Genomic DNA, 11,010 nt, shown 5'->3' with positions numbered 1-11,010 from the left:
CAGTTTTCCCCAAGTCATGGCAGTCACCACTCTCCCTGCCTCACGCTCTTCCTTTGTCTCTCCACCCTGCCAGGAAAGTGTTGACAGCTCTCATCTTTCATCCACTTGATGTAATTATGCTTCTCAATCCACATTTGAAGCTCTCCATTCACATTTTATGGTGGGATAAAAGGCCACATAGTGTTCTCACACAGTTCTCAGCTTCCCAACATAAACTTAGGTAAAGTTATGGTTCCTAAATTGCCTTATAAAAAATATCCTGAAAGACTGATCTTTTGTTTTCCTGTTTTTGAGATAAAAGAAATATTTGCATCTTATTTGTGACTCATTCTTGCATCCACTGTGAATATGTGTAACAAGTTTTATGACAAGTCATTATTAAGCCAAAAGAGGCTGTAAGCATAGAAAACCTGCTAGAAAAGTCAGTTTCAAATCTTGAACATAAAATGTAATTGTCACCTGTTAAATACCACTTTAAATATTTTTGTTTTAACTAACAGAAACTTTCATGTTTGAAATATAAAGCCTTCTAGTTCCAAAAATAACTTGGGTTTATAATGCCAATTTCCCACCTTCATCACAGATGTACAGGTAGTAATTTTATTTTTGGACACATGCTTTGGGGAAGGTTTATAAAATGGTAGTGAGACCTGCTGTGATGCATGGTTTGAAGGTGGTGGTACCAACAAAAAAGCTGAAGGTACTAAGATTTTCATTGGAAGTGACGGGGATGAACAGCATAAGAAATCAGCACATCAGAGGGACAGCTGAGCAGTTTGGAGTCAAAGTTACAGAGGCAAGGCTGAGATGGTTTGGACACCTGCAGAGGAAGGATAGTGGCTATATCAGACAAAGGATGATGGATATGGAGCTGCCAGATGGAGGAAAAGAGGAGGACCACAGAGGAGGTTAATGGATGTAGTGAAGGGAAACATGCAGACTGCTGGTGTGACAGAAGGAGATGCTAGAGATAGGGTGAGATGGACTTAGATGACCAATTGTAATCCCCATAAAGGAAGCAGGCCAAAGAAGAAGAAGACAACACATGTTAAAATTGTATTAAGGCTTAAAGTTATTTTTAATTAGGGGACTGGGTACTCTGAATGACAAATGAAGGCAGTTTTGTCTTGTTCAAAGCTCAGTTGGTCTTCCCCTGAGAAGTTAATTTTCCAGTCAAAGAGCATTTTGTTTAAAAGCCAAAATCTTTTGTCCCATTTAATATTACACAAACCTACAGATTCCTACAGCAAACTCGCATAAACAATGTAAAAGATTCAAATTCTGGATGTAAAAAGCTGAATTCTTAATAATTAATAACAAGAAGTCAGGTTGTATTGAAGTCCATAGGAAAATGAGCTATAATGCTATTATGATTTATAACCACAGTAAACTCTTTTTGGATTAGTTTGTGGTCTCAATCTCTAGTCTTATTGAAAAAACAATATATATTGTTTTTACAACATAGTGTTTATTTTGTAAATTGTTACCCTATTTAGAAAAAGATCTATGATAAAGCAGAGTATAGGGCAGGCCAACCCTGTGATGACTGAGTCGTTTCAGCCTTTGCTTGTCACCTCCCATTTTTAAAATGGCAATAATGGCAACAATCAAAATGAGCTTGAAGCTTAAGATCACCCACAAACCAATGGATGATGGTTAGGTCCTTGTTTCATATAACTTCCAGCTCTTCTCCAAATAACAGGTGTTAAATAACGTGTTCCAAAGTAATGTTGTAACGCAAAACTGTGCTGAACTCAGTACGTACATGTTCATGTACATTGAGGAGTAAAATGATAGTGGTCTACAGTGGTCCCTCGCTATAACGTTTCGCAGCTTTGCTGTTTCGGGGATTTTTTTTTGTGCAATTTTGCATATTTGTTTTTTTAAACAGCGCATTGTGTTCTGCGTCCTGATTGGTTAACAATGGTCTACAGCCAATCTCGTGCTGTGTCTCCTGTACAGTACAGAATGCATTCAGCTTGTGAAATTTACATAAATCTTTGATTGCTAGTAGTGTGACTCTGAAATTCTGTAATGTGTGTTTGTAAGTTTTCTCCCCAACAAACAACAATGTCGATGAAATGTTTTGCACTGTCAAAGGCACCTGCGGGTTTCATTCTATAATACTGGACTTTTTTTTTTTCTACAAAGGTTTGAACTTTGAGGGTGTTTAAACAAGAGAGAAAAGTGTGAAAATGTTCATGCCTGTCTGAGAAAAGTGTATAAAGTGTGTAGTGAGGGGTTTTACAGCTTTAAAATATCTATAATAATTGTAAAAAATAAAGTTGGCTTCTTTGCGGATTTATTTTTAGAACGTAACTCCCGCAATAAACGAGGGAACACTGTACACCTTTTATGGTGTGCTAATATGGACAGTATTAAAAGTAAAAAAAAAATGAAAATGTCCATGGACATTACTTTTATTTAGTAAAAATAAATGTAATGTCCATATCAACACTCCTCAAGAGTGACGAGAGCACAATGGTGAAATGCAAACTGTGTCCAGGACAATAAGAACTACATTATACTGCTAACACAGCTTGTGATCTTTGCAAACATCTGCATGGCCGACATGCTAAAGCAAAGCTAGGCAAGAACACAGAATGATGCTAAAGCTGAATGAATGCTGGCTCAGCTCAGCAGCCAGACCCTGAGCTTCAACAGGTAACAAAGACAGTGATGACCTGTCCACCTACCTGTTCATGTTTCTCACATAAGAATCATTGTGTCAGTAGCTTTGAAGCCAGCTAAAGCTTTCTGCTGGTTGCCAACTTTGCTTTGTGTTCATACATAAAAACTAATTGTGTGGGTCCTCATTAGAATCATTGTGTGTGGAACTGTAGCCTGACATTTAAATTGTTAGGTGGTAATTATGTGAAAATATTTTTTGACGCAAAAGTAACATGTACTACAATCTACTTTCGCCAGTGAGTAATTCAATAACTTAATACATTACTTTTTTCTGAGAAACCACCCCAACGCTGGTCACAAAGGGTTTCAGAAGAAAATGGCTAAAGGATAAAATACCAGTGCACATACAGCGAGTGACATCACAATGGCTTCACTCATCTTTTAAATGCAGTCTGCGATTTTGATTAAAGTAGTGGACAAGCACACCAAAACTTCCATTTCAATCATCCCACCATCATGGCCAAATTATTTCATTAATATTTATCATTTGGGACAAACTTCTTATTCCATCCCCAACAACTGCAATTACTAGAAATTTTAAAATAAAGTTTTGATTGACTCTACTGGACATTCAAGGTGGCAAAACTAGCCTACTGAACGCTTATTAAGAATAATGACAAATCATTTGATTCTATCCATCCATCTTCATCCGCTTTATCCGAGGCGGGGGCAGCAGCCTAAGCAAAGAGGCCCAGACCTCCCTCTCCCCAGCCACCTCCTCCAGCTTATCCGGGGGAACACCAAGGCGTTCCCAGGCCAGCCAAGAGATATAATCTCTCCAGCGTGTCCTGGGTCTGCCCCGGGGCCTCCTCCCGGTGGGACATGCCTGGAACACCTCACCCAGGAGGCGCCCAGGGGGCATCCTTGTCAGATGCCCGAACCACCTCAGCTGGCTCCTTTCGATGTGGAGCAGCGGCTCTACTCTGAGCCCCTCCCGGATGGCCGAACTTCTCACCCTATCTCTAAGGGAGAGGCCAGCCACCCTTCGGAGGAAGCTCATTGGCATAGACTTTCCCAGGGAGGCTGAGGAGTGTGATCCCCCTGTAGTTGGAACACACCCTCCGGTCCCCCTTCTTAAAGATGGGGACCACCACCCCGGTCTGCCAGTCCACAGGTACTGCCCTTGATCTCCACGCAACATTGCAGAGGCATTTGATTCTATTTTATACATATTTGAGGTTCACATTATGAGTGATATTTCTGTGTCAGTCTGATTGTTAGTGGAATGAAAGGTGGACTCCGTGACCTGCAGTGTGCTGCGACATAATTGAGTAACACTGTAAGTGATACGGTAGGTTGGGAGCCTATAGAAAACCCCCTCCCTATCTCCTTTTTCTCTCTTGATCTTTTAATGTCTCAGCTCTGGTTTGTCTCACTTAATTCTATCTTCCCATCTCCTAATCCATCCATCAATGTCTGTTTGTCTCTCACAGACACACACACCCTCTTCTCCCTTCCTTGACTTGCATCACATCGTTTCTCTTTGCAACTCATTTTCACTTCCATCATCCTTCTTTTTTTCCTTCTCCCGTGATGAGTGAGTGAATGAGGGGGTGAGGGAATGGGTGTGGGTGAGCAAGCATAGCCTCTGATGCACTCCTGGTCATTAATAAAAGTTTTATACACAGTCAGGAAATGCATTTGAGCTCCGGTGGCTGGAGCTCCTCTCAGACACACAGGAAATGAGCGCTTGGCCGACAGCCAATCCAGCTATTTCAGGGGTTTGTCCGGAGCCAATCAAGCGGGGCCTGGTCAGTTAATGGATGAGTGGCTCTATTCTTCTCTACACCCAAATATCAGCAACAATTAGAAGGTGTGTGTGTGCGCATTTGTGCATTTGGTATAACTGAGCAACACCTAAAAAGTAGGGACTCCAAAAACCAGCCATGTGCAATCATACCTGACCTGACCCAAATGCAGGATTGGATTAATCCTATGCCCAGGAAAGACTGTAAATGTCTCAAACATGTCATACTTAACTAGGGCTGCCACGATTAGTCGGCTAGTCACGATTACGTTGACTATTAAAATCGTCGTTTGAAGCTTTGTAAGATTCTGAAAGACGCAGGAATAAGTTGTAGGATTTAAGAGTGTAATAACGGACTGAAACAGAAGATGGCAGCACTGCATGTCCAGGGATGCCAGCTGCCGTTAAACCCCGAAGAAGAAGAAGAAGGAGCAGTGTCCGGTTTCATAGCTGTGTCCATATTTAGTATCCGCATCCTTTGTAGGCCGCAGAGATGGGCAGTAACGCGTAATGCATTACTGTAATCCGATTACTTTTTTCGAGTAACGAGTAAAGTAAGGGATTACTACTGCAAAAAAGGTAAGCACCAAATATGCTGCCGCTGGAATGTGACATTCACAGAGAAACTCCCATATACTTCCACTGACCGAGAATGTAGCTGTGTAAACTTCAAGTATCTGTTCGGTTTATCAAGACGTCACACATTTGCAAAAGTGCTCCAACGTTTTCGGAGACATCTGTTATCCACCAGCTCGATAGCTAGCCAGGAGAGTTTATTAAAGTCCACCGAAACAATCTGCAAATTTCATTAAAAGTTTAACAAACTATCATCTTGTCTTTATTTTTAGTTAGCACATACCTTAAACAGTTCAAGCTGTAAGCTAATGATAGTTATATAAGAGCAGACGCATGCTGGTGCAATAACTGTACGTTTTACGTCCAATGGATGCATGATCTGATTAGTCGACTAATCGCAAAAATAATCAGTGACTAGTCGACTATCAAAATAATCGTTTGTGGCAGCCCTATACGAAACACTTAAAGGATGGCCATAAATTTAAAGGATTTGGATTACGTTGGACATTTATGTGACATTCCTTGTCTGTTCCATTCCACAGCATTCTATCAGTGTTGCAGTAATAATTCTGATATGATGATGTCCAGCGGATATAATGTTCACCATCACAGTAAATCAACATTTACTCTTTAACAAGATTTGAGCACACAGCCCAGCTAACACTGATATGCATGTATCCAGATGAAATGAGATGATAGATGCCTTTCACAATATATCATCAAGCAAGCAGGCTTCTTGGTTCTGGACAGTGAGTGTAGCAGGAGCACTGATGAGTTAAAAAGGCACTGTCAAGGTGAAGCACTCTGGTTGAACTCTTGTAAAGCTGTGCACCACAACAGGGCAATTTTACTTTGCTTGTTTGTTTCTAGCAGAAACATTTCCTACTTATATACGGTATATAAACACATGTCTGTCCCGTCTGTGAGCGCAGAACAACAACTCACAAAGCCGCAGCTCGGAGATGACGTCACACATATGGGTCCAAAGTAGGAAAACCCGGACATTTTCATCAATCTCGAAAATCTCCCTGGATGCCCCGGACAGAAAGTGAAACGTGGACATGTCTGGGGAAAAGAGGATGGTTGGTAGCTTGCTATTTTCAATCTAAAGATGATACACCATGTTCTGACTGAGGGATTTCTGAAAAACTGAATCTAAAGCATAAAGCTCTGTTATCATGTCAGACATAAATGAAGACAGTAAACTAAACTGTGGCAATGTTTGTCAGTTTACTGAAGTTGGGCTAGTTGGTATATAATGGTGGCTAACTAGAGAGCTATGTTTAGGATAATATAAACACATTAGCGCAGTGCAGATAGAAGATGAATGCTAACTTTTTCCCCTACATAAAAGTTATTAACGTGGCGAATCCCAATGGACAGAGTAAAAATTACAATCTACATGGCAGGAAAAAGAATTTCAATCAGGAGAAGATCTGAGATCTTCTCTCAGTCTCCAGCCACACAAGTACTGGACTGAATCAGTCCAGTACTTGTGCAAGTTTGGGTTGAAATTGTCATCACTATGTTATGGAGGAGGTCATGAGAGAGGTACAAGAGTGGGTGTCTACAGTCAACTGTAAAACATGGTAGAGGCTGTGTCGTGGTTTGTGACTGCATTCAGCCAGTGGTGTTGGGGATCTTATCAAAACTGATGGAATTATAAAAGCAGAAAAGCACCATCAGTTTTCATCCACCATACAATTCCCTCTGGAAAGCATTTGATTGGCAGCTTCATTTTTCATCAACACAGTAAAAGGATACCTGGATAGAAAAAAACAGAACACTATCGGGCATTGGTTGACCTTTCCAGAGCCTGCATCTAAACACTAACGTAGTGTGAAATCATCTTGACAAGCATCAGAACAAAAGGAGACAAACACCCAAAGAAGAGCTTTGAAAGTCTTTAAAGAAACCTGTGGAATTATTCCTGAAGACTACTTAAAGAAGTTAAAAGAAAGCTTGCATAAGAGAGTTCAGGCCTGGGTGATGAATAAAGGTAGTCATGCCAATTACTGACTTTTAAGACTTTTGTTAAAATGTATTTAGTTTTTTTTTCAATAAATCACTGCACCTATTTTTTCTTTTCCAAGAAAAATATAACGACAAAACAAGGGGTAACTCAAGGCCTTTGTACAGCACTGTACACCAACACATATATGCAAAGGTAGATAGAGATAGCAAACTGATGATGATACACTATGAGTAAAGGAAATCAAATCAAGATGATGGGAAGAATGCAAGACCATGTAACCATCCATATCTTTTAGTAGGATGGTTACTATAGTCATAAAAAGTCTAATCTCAGCTCCACCCAGTTTCCTTCCTTATAAGCTAAATTTGGAATTTCTGGCACTTGGCATTGCCATGAAGGAGGGTAAACCCAAACTTCAGGGTTCAAAACACATGTTCGGAAACCACACAGGGAACCACATGGCAGCACTCTTTTTACAGCCTGTGGTTTAACTAGACTACAAACTTTCATCATTCCTCACCTTTAACTAAAAACCATGTCAAGCAAAACCACTAAAATGACTCATCAGTCATTTCACATCGATTCATCAAACCCGTCAGCACTGCAGTTCTCAGACTAACCTTGAAGCATATGAAGTAAGGAGATATTTCCCCCTTGCTTCCTGTCTGACTGTTCAGCCAGGCACTTCAGATAAAAGCAGTGAAAGGAAAGAGTGTGTGTGTGTGTGCACTTCTGTTCACGTGACAGACATACTGTAATGTGTTGTGTAAGTTGATACCCATGTGCTTCATGGGTGGGACGCCTCTTCCATATCCAGAAGGCATTTGTTATTGCAGCACAATGTGACACATAACAAAAATCATACAGAGATACAAGTACACACACACACACACACACATACACACAATCACAATCACAAAGAGTGCCTCCAGAGTGGAGCGCCGGCAGAAATGAATGACTTTGTCAACTGTGTGCTGTAAACCAGGCCATTTGGCATTGATCTCTGCATGACCCAGAACATCTTTCTATCTCTCCCCCTCTTTATCACACACACATTTGTAGTTATTTTCATCAGCTGGCATGCAACTTTCATGTTAGACGAGCAAGAGTTTGCATTTGCTACACATAAAAAGAACGTATAGGCCCGTGTCTATGGATTGTCATTTGTCTTTTATACATTTTCCACACAAATGAGTTCAGTTATGCAGAAAAGTTGAAGCTTTTTGGGAAATTTTGTTTGACAACAATGTCAGGATACAATCTCAAAACATGACATCAGAAATAGCAGCAGCCTTTAGTTTGCATGGAAGACAGTGATCTGTCTGCAAATACTCCCCAACTACTCACTAAGTGGTTGTGAAAGAATAAGACGCACATCAGAAATGGCTGTTGACTGATGACTGTTCATCTCATCAAAATTCTCATTTCATGATATCAGTGATATAGCAACAACGTGCATTTACCACCATCATCATCTATTAATGATTTATTGCCTAAAACAGGAACTACTTTACCAAACCCAGTACTTTGCAGAATATGGAGGAAACTTGTTCTTGATAAAGATGGAAATAACCCAGAGGTCAGAGGAGTAGATGCTAGAAGCTGGTGATGTGCAACCAAAAAGTAAGCTTAACTGAGCTTTGCTGGAGTGCTCACTAGCTGCACTCCATATGACAGGAAGAGTGAGCTGTGGATTGAAGTTACTGATGTGGTAAGTTACCAATATATTTGCACTTTGAAACACCAATGACAGTAGCTCACCGAAAAAGGATGGAGATTGCCCTTCATTTTGTTTGCATTACTAAATGCTGCTACCTGGAAGCTGCAGTCACCAAAAAAAACCATCCAGTATTGCTTTAAATATCACACAAATTTTCTTAAAATAGGTCTAATTTTGATAATTAAAAGTTAGTGAGTTTTGCAGACAGGCTGCTGTCTTCCATGCATACTAAAGGTGACTGAGGCAATCACAAGAAGGTCTTTGATGGAACACTTTGCAACTGATTTCACCCAGTGAAAGCCAGCAACCTTTTGCAAACGGTCACCAACTAGTGTGGGACTACACAGTTTTCAGTTATCTCAAGGCCTATCTGACTGAGGGCTAAGGAAGATAAAACATAGCTGTCGTGGATGACCCTCCACGACAGCTACAGTATGTTTTATCTTAGCTGGGCAGTTATTGTCAGGCAGCCATCAATTTTCATAACGTAAATTGTTCCCATATTCAAGCTGTATTTTTAATCTTCAACACAAACAAAACATGATATGAATACTGACCTTTTGTACATTTCATAACACACTTCTAAGTTACCATAAGGTTTTTTTTTTTTTTGGTAATTTTTTATTGAAAAATGCTCTTTAGATTTTAGGTAAAGGAAAGGGCCTTAATTGAAGGTAGTTTTGGTTAATCTAATTGTCTTTGTCTTTACCCCCTCTCCTCAGCGTCTCTATCAGCAGTTTGTTTCACCTCAGATGCTTTCCTCAACAGGAAACAGAGCTCCCCTCACCCCCATTAGGGACTAGTGTCCAGTTACCTTAATGTGTGTGTGCGTGTGTGGACTACACGCTTGTATGCTTGCACAGTGCATCTTGCTCTAGCCAGGATCCTGCTGAGTAAGGGCGCAGACCAAAAAAAGACAAAAAGCTCGTACACACGAACACATGGATGCACGAGCATCCTCACACACAAACATACACACACACACATAAAAGATGAGGTTCATATTTCAGTTATGTAGCATATTGTCAGTGATGTCACTTGTCCTAATGGAACAAATGAATGAATGAATTTCAATGTCTTCCTTCCTTTCCCCCCCCTATTGACCACGGTTAAGTTCTGTGTAACATTTATAGTCCTAACAATCCTAAAATGTTTTCATTTAGAAAACTGCATTAACAGCTTCACAGCAGAGAAGCAGTCATGACACGGGGGTCCGTGATGCACTTATTGTCAAAATTACCAACATAATAATTTGGCACAGACGCCACAGTGAATTAAAGGTTGTGTGATTTCCCAAAGCACAAGAGAACTTTTGTACCCATCAGTCCTTCCATGATCTTAAACAGTTATCCAGCTTTGGGTTGTGGGTGATGCTGGATACTAACTTATTTTTCATAGGATCAGGGTTGGTGTACACTCTAGACAAGCTAAAGAAGAAAGAGAACAACACACATACACACTTATGGCCAATTTAAAATAATAAATGAATCCACCATGGATGTCTTTGGACTTTCGGAGGAACATGGGCAAACTACAGGTAAAGGGGGAACATGTAAGCGTCACACAGACAGCTCCCAGCTGACTGCAAGATTCAAATCCACAACCTGTCAATGACCACCTGAAGTGCTGTAAAATTAATAATAAAAAATGTCTAATTATGATGATTTTAGCAATTAGAAATTTTTAAAACTCTATGAGAGTTTGTTCATTTCCACGCTCTTTATTTGCGAATAGAGAATACACAGGAAATCGGGCGGCTCAGACAGAGCTAAACATGCTTAAATCTCTAATTTCTAGATTCATTTTACTTTGTATGAAGGCAGTATACTCTTAAATGGATGTGGATTCCATTATTCTGTGTTACAACAATGTTATCAGTGGAAGTAATGGTTGTATTGAGAACAAATGGATACATCTCTTAAGAGATGGTATCTTATTAATGTTCTGCGAGAGGTCTCTCGTTCTGTTAAAAGGGTTCTTCCTCACCAGGGGATTCTTGGATCATTGGGGTTACCACCCTAATGCTGTAGCATTTCTACCCTACAATATATAGATCACTCTTGTTCCATCCATCCATCTTCTTCTGCTTAAAGCTGCAGGTAGAAGGGTTGGAGCCTACTTCAGTTGCCACAGGGTGAGCCGGGGTACACCCTGGACAGGTTGCCAGTTTGTAACAGGGCTAACAGAGAGAGACAGACAACCATTCATACTCACATTAACGCCTATGGGAAGTTTAGAATCACCAGTTAACCTAACCTCACTAACTGCATGTCTTTGGAGTGAGGGAGGAGAAAACCTATG

At 40.4% G+C, this 11,010-nt stretch overlaps 1 long non-coding RNA gene across 1 annotated transcript in view; it reads left to right on the top strand.

Moving 5' to 3' along the window:
• The first annotated feature begins 1,536 nt into the window (after positions 1-1,536).
• The window catches only part of LOC120733983, a 28,687-nt gene continuing 19,213 nt past the window's right edge, over positions 1,537-11,010 (top strand). The window contains exons 1-2 of the long non-coding RNA XR_005695940.1: positions 1,537-1,550; positions 8,532-8,538. This is a non-coding gene — a long non-coding RNA (uncharacterized LOC120733983). The remainder of the gene's footprint in view (positions 1,551-8,531; positions 8,539-11,010) is intronic.

The sequence above is a fragment of the Simochromis diagramma genome, unplaced genomic scaffold (genome assembly GCF_900408965.1).
Source record: "Simochromis diagramma unplaced genomic scaffold, fSimDia1.1 OVJJ01000216.1, whole genome shotgun sequence".
Taxonomy (NCBI): Eukaryota; Metazoa; Chordata; class Actinopteri; order Cichliformes; family Cichlidae; genus Simochromis; species Simochromis diagramma.
Note: the sequence above shows the minus strand (reverse complement) of the source record. Positions and strands in the feature narration are given on the sequence as shown.